Here is a 16503-nt window from a genome sequence, read left to right as displayed (position 1 = left end):
GTTTCTCAGATTTTGTGGTTTATTCCTGTTATGGACATGTGTAAATTTATATGTAGGACATTATCTTAAGCAATAAAATATATTTAAACAAGAGAAACGATGATATTGTCAAATCCAGATGTTAAAATACCATAAAGCAGTTGTAAAAATTATGTTTTTGTTAAAATAAAATAACATTTAAAAATATCATTCTTTCATTTGTATTCTCACTTCTGAGGCTTAAAAAAAACTAAGGTGACAAAGTTTTTTGTTTGTTTGTCTGTTTGTTTTTTAACTTTCTTTTTAGAAATAATGATGGCATTCTTATGTATTCCTTTGATACCTGGATTTGGTGCCATTAAAAAAAATAAATAATAATTCTAAATGCTGAGTCTTGCCATAATAAAAGCCAGTTGAAAGATAAGAAACGCCATAACAGATCATCTGCAAGAATTCAATACCGCAAAATACTGTTTCCAAACTGAAAAACTGTTGAAGTACGTGTACTGTGGTAATGGTTTTGCATGTATTGTCTACCTCTTATGCTCGAGTAGGGTTTCACCTGTGCAAGCTTTTATTTTCAGTCTTATACTTGAAATATATGCCTAAACTAAAAATCAAACTATGTCATATAATGCAGATCTATATTGACAACAAAAAGTGATAAGAAGTCTACTACAGAATATTTACTTTTATGTACACTTTGCCAGTGGCAAGTCCTCATGTTTGGACATGATTATGTACTTTCCTGTTCATGAAATCAGATAGATATTTTTTCATATCCAGAATTTCTGAAAATACTGAATGGTTTTCTGGAGTGTTGATTGTCTCTGCTAATGTAACATGGGGTAGTGATTGCAAAGGGTGGTCCATTTCTTGTTTGAAAGCAAATAAACTCCTAGCCACATTAGCTATAAATTAACAAAAATATTTTGTTTGTTTTCTTCAATACATGTAAATCAATCTCTAAATCAACTTGACATAAATATAAGACAAATGTAGTCTTACATGTGGATCCAGAACTGGAATCTCTCAAAATTTGGTCAGAATGAGCTACAGCTAAAATAAGGGAACTGAGGGAAGGAAGGAAATCTGAGAACAATGAGTTGCCTGCTGGCTGAACACCCAAAGTTTCAAATAGATGGAGAAGCCAAGGAGAAGAAGGAGAGAAGCAATATTTTAGAATTCAAATTCTTGAGTGAGTTATACTCAGAAAATATGGCTTGATTACAATATGTAGGAACATATTAGTCTAGTCACTTTTCCCAGAGTAATGCACATCACATTTGTTGTAGAACTCCACTTAGACCGATTCTGATAGTGTGTGTGGTCTTCTGTTCAGCTGGGCAAATTGATCTCACTGTGGTAAGAGAAAATCAGTAAAGTATGTGATTTTAACACAGGACAATAAAATGACTCCGCAGTTTTATTCTAAACTTACTAACCGAGCTTCTCTTAATGTGATAAATGTTTATGGATTCTTCTAATTACAAGTCTGCTTTAAAGCTAAGACATGTAGAAAATATGTCTCTCTTTCATAAAGTTTCCAAGGTTTTCCTATAATAATCAATTACCATAATGAGTTTTTTTTAAAGCTGCCATTTGTCACTTTCTTAAAATATATAAACTACCCAATATCAAGATAAATAGCTAGAGCCAGCCTGTCCTGAGGCCCTCCACCAAAGACATCCACTAAATCAAAATCAACTGGGAAACCTGTTGGACTTTATTTCAAAGTCAATCCTTCTTGAACTAAATAAAAATCTGTAGAAAACAAGTGTAACTTTATGGCAGGAAACACCACTTTCTTAATAGAACCTTAAAAAATGTTGATCTTGATCCTTAAAACTGTGCTTTCAAAGCAATTTTTTCATTGCTTTCAAATGCTTTGAAAGAAAACTGAGACCTGTGTACTGCAGGATTGGAGAAATCATATGCCCTGTATACTTTTAATTGTGACTGCCTTTTTGGTACCTGCTACAATGTTTGAAGGTGGCTGTAGTTTCAACACTGTTGACACAGAACTTTCCTTTGCTAGGCTGACTTTCCTGTAGATGACTTCACTGGCTTTTGAGATCTGCACTGATGAAACAAGGAAAAACTACTCTGACTGTTTCATCTCCTGTCAGCACAGCATCATTCTTCTCACTCCTAAACTGAAAATGCATAGTCACTTAGTAGTAATAATGTAGCATCTTAACCTAAAAGGACAGTGTTCCCTTAGGGCTTCATTGCAGTATACTCCCAGCAAATAATCCATACACATACTTGGTGCACATATTCTGAATTTTAAAAATTTTCCAGGATCTTTGGTCAGAAGTATTTCGTTGCACATATAGGCCCTTGAATCTAGTACAAGTTATATCTTATATGAGTAAATGTTCCAAAACTCCAAGTTCCTAAACAACATACTAAGTTGGAGCAATGAAAAATAAAAATAAATACAAAATAATAAAAATTATGCACTTTGCAAAACACATTTGTTGCTTTGTTGCTGGCAATCCTGACAGAAATTGATGGTTAGGTCAGCAGAAGAAGTAGGCTGCATTTCTTTCATCAGGAGTCTTGTCAGAGTGGTTCATATTCTGTGAATGGAAAGATTATTTTATTTTATTTTATTTTATTTTATTTTATTTTATTTTATTTTATTTTATTTTATTTTATTTCTTCCCCTGAAGAAGAAAATAAAAGGCAATGTATTCAAACAATGGGATACCTCTGACATCCTGATACTATTTGCATTTCACACCTAAGCCAATGCCACCCAAATAAATATGAGAAGACAATTATGGATGAAGAAATAGATACTTTGGCTTATGTATACTTACTGGAAATTTATGCTAAAGGAGAACCTCCAGGAAAAAGCAGTTGACAGTTCCTTTCAAAAGTCTGTAGCTCATAACCAGAACTTTAATAAGACCGACTCATTTTTAGCCCTCTTTGCTTAACAGATAATTTTATATTTAATAAATGCAATTAAAAATACAAAAATAATTATTTAGCTAGTAAATGATAGTATGAGAACAGAAAGGAGTAAGCTTTCAGGAGAACGTTTCTTTGTTGCAAGTATCTCACTGCTGTTCTCATTCTTTTGAAACACAATGAGAATTTTGTGAGTGTGCTCATATGTTATTAGCTCAGCAAGTTTACTGAGGTCCTCAGGTTTGTTTTTTCCGTGTCATTTGATGGCTTCTGTATTAGGTATTTCCTTTCTTAGATGACTGTTACATTTGCTCATTGTCTAGTGTACACATGTAATTCTACACACATAAGCTTCTGCTTTTGAACAGAAATAATATTTTCTTTATGAATTTGCTTTTTCAAGAAGTTTATTCAATTGCCACTTGTTCTTTAGACAATATTGAACGGTGGCATTTTTTGGTTGTATACAGTTTTCATATACAAGCTTTGAAAATACTTCACTGACTTGGTAGTCTAAATTTAATTTTTAAAAATGGCAGAGACATTTTAAAGACTAAAGGACTAAATTGTTTATCCTAGGTGAGAGTGATAAAATGTCTATACTCACTATTAATATTGTTCAATGTCATACCCAAAGAAAAGCTTAACCTAGTCTCTCCATTCAGCTCTGCTGAATGGCTGCTGTCAGCAGACTCCTACCCACCATGAGCTGTGGTTAAAACTTTTTTGTGTGCTACAGATGACTAGTACTGGAAGTTACCAGTGCAATTCCCATCACATTTTTATTCCTGAATTTATGGCCTTCTACTGACCTTGATTATCACCTGGGGAAAGACCAGAACTGTTTCCTAGAACTGGGGCACTGAAAAAAGGCAGTGACAGTGGGGATGTTTAATCAAAGTTAAGGCTTTTTATAGAGACCAAACTAAGTGAGAGCAACTCCAGTGAAAATCCTTATTGCAAATGTATACATACATAGAAGGTACCTAACCCTGCAGTTTACTTGAATAAGCCTGAAACAAAAGGTTATAAAACCTTTGAAATGTCTTTTCATTGGCTACTGAATGTACCCAAGAGTTTGAACAATTCAGTGCCATACAGCATATGCGTAATCCCCTAAAGGATTCACAAACTGTATGGTTTCCTTATCACATTCAGGCCTTGAACACCTATTAAATTAAACATTCCTGGGTACTGGAACATGATCATCCATATTGTTACATTGTTAGATTGTCCTGGGCATGGTTTTGGCTCTGGCCAACTCAAGCTTGCTTTACAACATCTTCCAGGCAGTTAGGGAGTTAGCACTATGCACAGACTATGCGCAAGAGGCAGTTTGAATGCAGTCATCCTGTTTTAAGAGCTAAGACAGTTTGATAGCAGGGACACTTAATATTCTTCATCAACTCAGTGCCAACATATGCTTGCAACATCTTTAATTTACAAGTACGGATGTAGCCTCAGAGTTCTCACAGCATGTTTAATACAACAGGCTGCTGTGGTAATGGTAGTAATGAGGGTTCTGTCACTGCTGCCATGCCAGTTTGATCCAATAGCTTCTGTCCTAGACCATTACATGAGTAGATGAAAACTTATTTATAACTTTTTAAGAAAGCATATTTTAAACATTAGTAAATGTATTTTAAATATTACTGTACATTCATTTATGACAGACTGTTAAAGTAATACAGTTATTTCAGATTTATATTCAATTTTGAAGTACTGATTGAGATAAATTTAAATTGGTGCAAATCAATGGGAAAATGACTGGACTCAGAGTCTGTTGAATTCAGTTCAACCAGCTGTTGGCACTGGTAAAATCTTTTACAGTTGCACAGAGAATATTTTCTTCATTTCAATCAAATCAGTTCAATTACTAGCTCACTGGAAGGTGAAAAACTGTCCGGAAGTTGAAAAAATATAAAGATGTGTTTGTTTCTCCATTAGTTTGTAGGAGGATGAGATCTACTAATTCCAAAATTAATTATCAGTGAGGGCAAAAAGGAAGTTTTTCCGTTCCCCTCACTAAATATGTCTATAACCCTAGGATCTGGGGTACAGATCTCTGTGATCCAGAGCTTAGTTTGATGCAGCACAACTCTGTGATCTTGACTTAGTTTTACTCAGAAAATTGTTAAGGTGTAAGCAAATACATGAAATAAACCATAAAACATAAGAAAAGTAAAAATGCAGGCAGAATTTAAACTCTTGAGATGTTGATAGCAGTTCAAGAAGAAAAATACCAACATAAAAAGGTGATCTAGGATTTTAAATAGAAAACAAAGAATGCAGAGTCAACAAAACAGCAATACTGAGCTTCAGCTTCTTCCATGAAACAATGGAGATCTCTGCTTCTCCATCTGATAGACCTCCAAGTACTTATCGAGTATCTCAAGGAAGGAGGAGAGCAGGTGAGTATGCTACATCTTAGCCCTATCACATGCATTTCCAAAGCTGTATCTCTCTTCCGTGTGTTTTAACCAACAATTAATCATTGATCACTCTGAAAGTATGTGTATCTTGGTTGAAGAGTTTCTTCTCACATAGCAAAATATGCCCATACTGATCTAGGGGCTGAGGACTACAACTACTTTAACGTACCAAAGTAAAATGCAAGCTTCTTAGATAACTTTATGCAGTCCTTAGAAGCAAGCTAATGCTGGTTTATTCAAATTTTAAAATCTTAATATTTGAGCTTCATTAAAAGAATAGTCTTTGCTGAAGAAATCAAGTATAAAGACCTGTTATTCATCCAGAAGAACCAATATAAAAATGTAGCAACCACTTTTTCCTAGCACAATTAAAATATCTAACATTAATGCATATTAGCAGTAAATTATGCCCAAATAAATGTGCAAAGATTTAATGTATCCAACTATTTAGCCAAGAGAAGCATAAAATGCAAAACCTGCATTTATTGATGTGTTTTAAAGGTTGCCAAACATTGGGAATCAGTCTTTTTGCAGGGAAGTAAATAAACAAGTATGAATTCAAAACAATTTATGAATTAATTTAAATCAAAATTTTGTGAATGCAGAATTTTACTGTAGAATTCAACTGACAAGAGGAAATATTTCATATAACACCATCGTTATACCTGTATGAGGTTTATACCTCGGTCATCCTCCCACTTTTCTAATTTACTTCTCTGAATTTGAATATGCCACCAGATAGTCATTACTATTGAAAATAGAACTGGCCATCCTTGTGTACTAAAGCTTTGGATTTTTTTTTTCTTTAGAACACATGTCTCATATGGACATTCAGGGCTTTGAGTCTCAGATTCCAACTGGAGATAACCCTTTCTTCACCACCTAGATCTAGATTCCCTGCTTCCAAAACATTGCTGTTTTCTACCTGATAGATAATGATATAACATTTAAAATGATTACATTGTTTGTGAATGCGGTATTAAAACTTGTTGAAAGCCAAAAATAACTTTTTTTTTTCCTTTATTATATTCCCTTATTCCATTAAATAGCTCTACTAAGGTCAAAGCAAAACAAAACAAACAAACAAAAAAAAAAACATCCTCAGAAACAAAATGAAAATTAGCCTTCTGTGTATATGCAATTATGAACAGGGAATATATATTCTATTATACCATGTTAATTAAGGAGTTTATGATCAGTTACTCTTTCTACCTATGTGGTACTCTCTACCTATCTTCCTATGTGGCCCTTCCTAAACCAATTAATCTTATTGAATCTTAGTTGAATTACAGGATGCTTGTTTCACAAAGTTTCAGTGAAGTTAAATACATGAAATTACAGATTTAGACATTATTAAATAAAATTAGTCAAGTAAACTTCATGCAGAAATAAAGAAAAAAATCTCTCACTTTTGGCATGGTAAGTTCTTGCTGGGATGTGTTATGAAACCTACTTGTTGCTATGTTTATTTGTCTTTGGGTGATTTGGAATTATGAATATAGACTGGTCTTTGAAAGAAAAAAGATGTAAAACAGGTTTTTTTTCAGCTTGTTGACATTTTTTCAGTCAAATATCTCATCTTCACTGATTGACTCTCTATATGAACAGCAACAGAGAAACAAATAGGAGAATTAAAACAAATAACCTCATCTGTAAGACTGAACAGAAATCATCCATGAGAAAGAGAATTTGTGTCTTTCTATGTAGCTAAAATTCTCTCCAGAAATAAGATCATATTTAAATGAGAGGAGGAGTTAAGAAGGAACTAAGAATTTATCAAGAGCACACATTTTAAGTATTATTGTCTATCACAAGTTGAGGAAAAGGAACCACCAAATGACGTTGAGGGACTTCCCTAAGAAGAACATTTCATATGGAGAAGAGTTATGAAAGGTAAGGTAGAGGAGGGTTTCAGAGTTTTAAATACATTGTTAATAATACAACTTTTTTATTTTCACAGATTATTTGTATTCCATAGTGTAGCAACAAAGGAAAGTAAAAGTTGATCTGTGCTGTTACATCAATATCTGAATAAATGTCTTAATAACATAAAAAATAATAAATGTATTGAAAATAGAGAAATGTAACAAAACAGGGAACATCAGTTACACAAAGATGCACAATTCTGTTAAAGTCATATCAATTAGGTATCTGTCAGTTTCAATAAGGTATGGTGCACTATTTCATAGTTAGGATGACTTTCAAAAAGTATGACTACATATATATATATACATATATATATGCATTAAAAAAAAAAAAAAAAAAAAAAAAAAAGTCAATAGTATTTGCACTGGCTTTGTAATTACAACTAGTAGATATTTAGATACTGGTCCAGAAGTCTGAGACTTAATGGAAACTTATTTCAGAGGATTCAGCTCTTAACGACCATGTTGTTCAGGATGAGGAACCAAAGACAACTGGAACTGATGCTGACTCCATCCTCGCCTTGTAATTGGATGTTACAGTTACTGCATGCCTTAGTACACATGCATGTGTACTACTATCTTGATAAATTGCTTTAGATTGGATTTAGATTTAGATTTAGATTCCAGTCCTCAACTGGAAGTTAGGGGAGGAGGAGTGTGGTAACTGCACACAAACTACTAAATTCAGTCTTTTAATACAGTCATAAATAATATTGTGTTCACCATAGTCAATTAAATTTGAATGGATGATGTGTTGTGGTTTTTTTTACACATTTCATGTATTTAAAAAAAAAAAAAAAAAAAAAAAGCATTCTAATGAGATACAAAGCTGCTGGTGAAAATTGGACTACAATACAGTCCTACATGGAAAAGACCAAAAGATTGTGTACTATGGGTTCATGACTTCAAGTTCAAAATATATTTGAGAAAAAGGAAATGAAATTATTCTACAGAATAAAATATATGCTTTGACAATGACTTATACAGAACACTGGGCTTACAGAAAAAGCAGTGGTCCAGATAAATAACTTCTTTATTTATGTCAAGAATTTTTAAAATGCTACATTTAATTTTAATATCATGATGAGAAGTATTTCTCCTGCTTGATAGGCCTCATTACACTACACTGAATATAGTGTTTGCCTTATTTAACAATTTTTATAAATCATTTAACAATGGATAATGCACTCAGTGTCGATAGAAATACAAGTAACAAAGACACAAGGGTACAATCAACTAGGAAAAACAATTTTTGTCTTAGTGCATTATAATACTACAGCAGTGAAATAAGAAAAATGTATGTTGCTACTAAATGAAAAATATTGGGATAGTAAAGGTAATCTTAATGAATTCTAGTTTTATTTTCTGGAAACTCTGAATTGTGGTGACTTTTGTTATGCACTAACTTATGCTTCCTATTCTAAGGCAACCTGATTGTGGCTAACATTTCTGTTAATAAACAAGCAAGTCACATGCATGGGAACCTGCATGCATCAATTCAAAAGAACAAATGGGTATCTGCCAGACAAAGCTAATTCTCTTTAGTTCAGGGAAAGATATGAGCTAAAATGAACAAAGCTGATGATACTAGTATCCTAGCTAATGGTAAAATATTTACAATTTTTAAATATCTTAAGCATTTACATTATTATTTTAATAATTACTGTTTATATGTATAGGTACTAATGTTAATCACTAATTTGATCATGTGCTTCTTATTTAAAGAGAGAAAATGTTAAAATCTCTTTCTTTGCATAATAGGGAAGTAAAATAAGCATACGATACCATTCTATTGTTACTGCAAGTCGCTGAGGCCAACAATGTATAATGAGTTGTGGTGGTTGTCAGTATACTAAGCTGATAAAAAAAATGGTTTTGTGGAGCTTCTTTAGCCTTGCAAAGTCGAATCACAGTGAAGTGATCATCAGTCCATTAAATTGATGTGCTCTAAAAAGTCTGGATTATGTTTATCTAAACAAAAACAAAAACAAACAACAACAAGGATTGTCTGTCAAGCACTTATGATTCTGTATGAATAATAATAACAAAAAAATCTAAATATTCAGCACTGATCTTCCCTGGCAAATGGGATATTTTTGTTTTCCATTAGCTCTTTTAAACTAATTAATGAATTAATGAGTGAAAGGAAGCAATATCAGACCTCAGTAGACTTAAGTGAGGTCACTCCAGTGCCATTTCCAATTAATGTTAGCATTTCATATGCATTACTTACTATTGAATGCTGAATCTTTGGGGGTTGGGAGTATTTAGCAGCTGAAACAAGGGACCAAGGACCTGGAGCTGGTCTGGTTCAATTCTTTGTTCTTTCACTGACTCACCTTGTCTCCCTGGGCCAGCCACCAAAGGTGGCAGCTACTGGTGTATCTACCTGGAGGAGTGATGTGAGATATAATTAACTAATAGCTTTAAAGCACTGGGCTATAACCCGATGAAAGGAACAATAGAAGTACAAATCATGTTATTATTTTTTGAAATCTGCATATAAATAGACCACTATATTTGGAGGCTTGTAGATGCTTTTTTATGAAAGTACTGACAGCCAACACTACTAGCTTGCCATGTGGAAGAGCTACTAGGGAATGAAATGATTTGTGCAGCTAAGCAATAAAAAAAGAGGCTTCTCTGTGGTAATTTTTCAAAATGTTGCATGGGGTTTTAACTATGTGACTCTTATTGACTTAAATGGGAGTCATGCAGCTAAAAACCCATACAACACTTTGAAAATGTATCCCTAAGTGTTTTGTCAATAATCGTATGTAAGTAATAAAATGGGATTCATTCTTTTCTACTCAAGACATATAAACATTATGTTTATATCAGCACAATTACTGTCTTTCTGTAGCTTGATAGCTAGTCTTTAGTCATACTGTAATTGGCATCCTGATCGCATAATGTCATTTTAATGTGTTCTTCAGAACACACATTATATTATTAGATTCTTGCTGTGAAAGAAGTGTAGAACAACTATATCATAAAAAACCGCAATAATGCTTACTGTAAAAAGTCATTCCCTATTCAAAATGCAATATAGATCAGTGTCTATCTAAGTAATAATTTTCTAGAAACATTTCCAAATTATAAAAACACTGCTAATATATGTGGAAAAAATAATAATAAAATAAATAAAAAATAAAAAATAAAAGCTAGATAGCTAGATCTCTTATATACTGCTGGTATGAAAAAAAAAAAAAAAAAGAACATGGAATGGCTCTGATAGGATTTTTTTAGGTAGTCAGAAAGGAGGAATACTGCATGTTCACGCTTATGAAATATTTCTACACCAAAAAAAACCCTCTGTATTATGATTAGATAATAATAGCTAAATACTTGAAAAAGTTTTTGATTTTGTGTTTCAGAATAAATAGGCATTATTCATACCTCTGTTACCTGTTTGGTGTCCTTATCCTTATGTGGTATTGAGACAATAGACAGACCAAATGCTAAGACTTTTAAAATGGATTATTCTTGTAACGGTTATTGAGGAACAATTATTACTCAATAATCAGTCTGCTATTTCTCACTGATTGCAAAACAGATACTGACTTTAAGCTGACTGTCAAGCTATTAAAGATAATTCAAAAGAAAGAGAGAAAGAAAGAGAGAAAGAGAGAAAGAGAGAAAGAGAGAAAGAGAGAGAGAAAGAGAGAGAGAGAGAGAGAGAGAGAGAGAGAGAAAGAAAGAAAGAAAGAAAGAAAGAAAGAAAGAAAGAAAGAAAGAAAGAAAGAAAGAAAGAAAGAAAGAAAGAAAGAAAGAAAGAAAGAAAGAAAAGAAGGAAATGGCTGTTGCTGTTGCAGTAATGATTTCATGACATGTAAAGAGGAATGCTTGAGAATAACAGAGTGTCAAAACGATCACAGGTGCCAAGCTATAATAACATCCTTACACTGGACATATGGAGGAAGAGCTCACAGAAGAGGCATTCAGAGGGGCTATCCACAACCTAGTCAAGAGAGGACAGTCTATAAAATATTTCAGTGTTTAATAATACCATGCACGGAGTGATCACAATATTTTATTGATATTAACTCCAAGTATATATAGCTTTTGTTTAGCTTTTTGTATAGCTCATAAACAAAAAATATGAATTCTTGAATCATCATTTAAATGATTTTTTTAGTAATGAGAAGTCAGAAAAAGAATTACAAACTTACCCACAAAGCTCTGCCAGTATGTGTTATCCTTGACCTGCCATTATACTATGCCTCTGCTGAACAGAAGCTGCCAATTGTGTTGTTATGCAGTGATTTTACGAAATAGACAAATACCTCCTAGAAAATACAATGAGATCATTACAAGAAGCTTATTGTGTTAGAAAGGCTTGATATACTATATTATATTTCTTGGTAACTCAGAATATAGTGTCTCAGAATTGTAAAAACAAAAATGTAGAGAAATAATTAACAAAAGAATGGTCCTGATTATATTATTTTCAGTATATTGATTGGACTATTATCATATATGGGTCTGTTCTTACGGATGTCTGGAAGATGAAAGATGTTTGCTTGGTTATAAAACAAGGTAGGTCTTATGCTTTTACTTCCCAGACAAAAGACGAGAAAGAGAAAGAGAAAGAGAAAGAGAAAGAGAAAGAGAAAGAGAAAGAGAAAGAGAAAGAGAAAGAGAAAGAAAGAGAAAGAGAAAGAGAAAGAGAAAGAGAAAGAGAAAGAGAAAGAGAAAGAGAAAGAGAAAGAGAAAGAGAAAGAGAGAAAGAGAGAAAGAGAGAAAGAGAGAAAGAGAGAGAGAGAGAGAGAGAGAAGAAAGAAAGAAAGAAAGAAAGAAAGAAAGAAAGAAAGAAAGAAAGAAAGAAAGAAAGAAAGAAAGAAAGAAAGAAAGAAAGAAAGAAAGAAGATTGTGAAAGCCTTAACAGCTGCAGTAAGCAACACTATATTAATAGAGCTGGTCATAAACATTTTTTATGGTTTATAATATTTGATTATATTTTAATTCTCAATTCATTGACATATCTTCTCAGCTAAATAATTCTTTTTTTTTTTTTTTTTTTTAATCTGGCAATTTCCATTACTTTTCAAGGATAACAGCCAATAAAATGTTAAAAAAAAAAATGCAAAATGGTGTGATCCAGTGAAGAATTGCATCTTATGCCATTCTTAGGTGAATGGCACAAATACATAAATATTTCACCAGTGAAACACCCAGATTCCATATATAAGTCTGCACCAGCAGACTTAAGGGATCAGAACAGAAAGGTTTCATCTAGTTTCATCCTGGCTTTATCTCCCTGGGACTTGTGTCTAGTTCAGGCACAGCATGGATCCTGGCACAGATGGCTCTGGCCACCCACATCCCTCTGCCCTGCACAGCTCCTGCAAACCCCGTTGGACACTACTTCCTGAGGAATGCAGAGTGTTGATTTACCACCCACTACCACACCATGGTTTTCTGGTAGCTGGAGCTGCTAAATATGCTGTAAATATGCCAGTATAAGACTGCTATGTTTTGACATTGCCCCAATAAATTCCTTTCCAGATTTCAAGGAACATTTCCACATCTCTCACTTGAGAGGAGAATATGACTTTTCTCCTAGATCAAATAAGTTTTGCGAGATAGCACTCAACAAAATCCTAAATGAGAAAACTAAATCTGAACATTTGTTCAAACCCAAAAAAACGATTCAGTTGAGTCAGTGAGTCTTACTGACTATAGCCATTCAGGTTAACCGCTATCATAACTGAGGGTATGTGCACTGTTGCTTCACCCCAATTACAAAATCAGACATGTTAAACCACCTTCCACAACCAGCATGGGCAAAGAACCAGTGTGTGATCGGGTACTGTAGCCTGACCGAACACCACATATCTCAACTGATTTTAATCATGACCATATCAAAAGAGATTAACTGATCTTTGCATTAAACTCTACAAAAGGCAAACTATAAGACTGTTCTACTGCATTGTTTTCCATTTTCTTCCACTTAAACAAAAATACAAGCATCAAAACCAATCTCTCTGCTTCTGCAGACAGGATAAGCAGTGCTGAAGATAGACTAACCTTGTATTTCTCTGAATACTTTGAGAAAGTATGAAAGTAGTTTCCAGGTAAGATTAAATGGGATAGCAGTTCTATATTTCGTGCTGTTATTTTTTTTTCATACTTATGAATGAAGCAGATTTTATTAAACAACTGATTAAATAATAATGTGTCTTTCCAATTTGCTATGATTTTTCTGACTTTATTACAAAGTCTGTTTTCCAACTGAAATAACATATATTTCTATATGAGGTGCCATTAATGCAGGCAGCAGTGTGTACAATTTATAGACCATTCTTAAATTGCCTTACCTTTAAAATGATATTGCAATGTAGTTATTTCATAAGCAGTTAATGTGATTATGTAAAAAGCTGTGTAATGTTTTAACATGATTAGGTATTTTTCTGTGTTTCTTCTCACAAAATAACCAAGCAAATGTACATGAAACAATGTGAAGTACTGGAATCATATTATATATAGTGTATTGATAAAATAGAAGATGAATTTGCTAAGAGTTAGTCTCATTAACTGTGAATTTATTTGCTTCCTTCCTGGGATGTCTACACTGTTGTCCCTGCAGTGACTGCTGTTCTTGAGGACATACCAGAATTAGCTTGAAATCTGATCAAGTGGATGTGTCAACAGAGAGCCATGGCCCCATGGAGCTTGTTTTAACCATCTGAACCTTTAATTTACTTCTCCAAAAGCTTCTGCAGCCCACACTCAGTTCTTTGCTGCAGAAACTGTCCTGCCACTTGTACTTTTGCTAGCTAGTATAAAGCTTCTGCAGCTATTTCTAAGTGAACTGCAGTCACAGCAACACAGGTAGAGCTTTTATGAAAACAGATTAACTAGAAAGATTCTGAGAGTGTAATGCAGACACTGCAGACAAGCACAGAAAAGAACAATTTCAATGAAAATTATCATAAATCACCTAACTTGAATAGGCTTCAGAGATTTGCTACAGACTGGGTTGGTGCTTAATCATTTTAGACAACATATTTAGTACAAGCCGATGCATACATCTAGTATCAAATTCACTACAGGTGTAAGCAAGCATGACTTTAATTGAGTCGTGCGTGCTTATATTAGATTTGGCCTGAACTCTGAATGGCTTTCAGCAGGTGTAGTTTATGGTGCTCCAGATGATATATCTTTTGCCATAGAATAAAAATAAAATAAATAAAAATAAAAGAAATATAAGATTGGATGGATTGTTATGATGACCTTAATCTATAGTTAGAGGTTAGTTGTATAATAGTCATTATACAAGCTCAGCAAGGAGGATGGCCACATTTCTTTGCAATATGTTTCCTAAGAGTTCTGGCATACCAGCTAAGGTAAAGGAATTTTCCACCTCTTCCTGTTTTGTTCCAGTCCTCTCTTGCTGTCTGTTCCCTTACCGTCAGGAGTGGCTGCATGAGTAGTGAGTCCAGTCTACAGACCATCAGTACAGATTCATTTGCATCAGTTTGTCAGATTGTGAAAACAGCTCTCAGGACATGGAGATGCTTTCAATTCCACATCTCCAACATGCAAGAGGGAGAGTTCCCAGCAAAGAGCTGGGGCAGACATCTTAATCCGTAATACAGTAATTTTTACATAAGTGCTCTGGTCACTGTTTAGACAAGGAAGAACTTGGGTCCAATGGGCACAGAGACAGCAGAACCGCTGTATCCTAAAGCTATGTCTTTGCTAGAAAGAAAAGCTGCCTCCTGGAATCAACAGAGGGAAAAAAGTGTAGTGAGAATTAAGTAGTTCTGTTGGGAGGTGGGGGTGGAAGGTGGGTGGATGGTGGGTAGTGGGTGGGGAAAGACCGTTCTTTAACACTGTCTAGTTAACTTGGGTGAAACAAAGACAAAGAGGCTCTCCAGTTCACTTTGTATTTTTGCATCAGCCACTTTGTAGCCTGACAAATTCAGCACTTATTTCTAACAGAGAAAATGCAGTGTGAAATTACATTGAATCTAATTACATAATCATGTTCCATGAAAAAAAAGTGCATGAGTGAATGAGTTGTAGTTCAAGAGAAATATGAACAACTTGGGTTTTGTTGTTGGGTCATGCACTTAAGTCCAGAGAGCTGCCCCACCCTAAACACCATTTTGTTAAACTACAAATTCACAAATGATAAAGAAGCTAGTTGGTTTGGGTCAATGCACATCAAAACGGAGACTTACATAAACTATTGGAAGGGATCCAGGGTCATTGTGGGTGATACTCTATGCCCTACAAGCCAATTCCTTTCCCCATGGCTTGATATCAGTCCTGGAAGCCAGGGAAGTGCTAAAAAAGAATGAGAGCTTTGCCTGGATGCCAACACCTATCCTTCTTCCATCCATTAACACTCCCTAATACGAAAAATTCACTAGCCCCATAGGTTCCCACACCACAGACCTGTTATGCTGATTAGAAAATTCACACTTCAATATTAGTGCTGATTAAAAATGTTTTCCTATGCTTTATGCAGATGTTGAATATTCATCAACAGTGTCTGGTTTAAGAATTGATAAATAGCATAGGAAATAATTGTATAACTACATCAAAAACTTATTTGTAGTGTTTAGCAATGTCCCCCTACAGCCTAGTTTATAAACAAATTATCTGAATTATTAATTTTTCATGCAGGGACTTTAAAAAAAATAATAATAATAATCCCAGTGGGTTATTACAGCCCTTCACAGGAAATGCATATCTCCTAGCACTAATGACATCATCAATAACAAGAAGTTTATTTCCAAAGAACTCAAACCAAAATTTAATTAACTGTGTATGATATTTTCAAATTAAACATGAGTTAAGGGTTTCAGAACTGGTATTAATATGAGTTCTAAAGTAAATTCATCTTCTAGGAGATTAAAAACAACAACAACAATAACAGCCCTCACAAACTCCAAAATAAGTGTAGAATTTAATGCAAAGTTTCATTTTGTCTGCTGACAATATGGAAATGATTTGCTTCTGTCTGGAATTCCCATTTGTTTAACAGAATCAGCAAGAATGCTGCTTGATAGGGAACGTAGCATGGGTGAGTGGTGCTGGAGCTGTGATGAAAAAGGAAGTCTTTCAAACGAAATCCCCACTTTCCCCCACTTGGCAGTTTTTCACTTTCTGGATGACAACAGCACACAAAGTAAAGAGAGAGTAATCTACACTGCATGATGTCCATTTTGAAGTTGTCTTTGAAATACCAAATCAGACATACCAGACACATAATAGAGAACAGGACTACTTGG

Source organism: Aythya marila (assembly GCF_965140915.1).
Source record: "Aythya marila genome assembly, chromosome: 1".
Taxonomy (NCBI): domain Eukaryota; kingdom Metazoa; phylum Chordata; class Aves; order Anseriformes; family Anatidae; genus Aythya; species Aythya marila.
Note: the sequence above shows the minus strand (reverse complement) of the source record.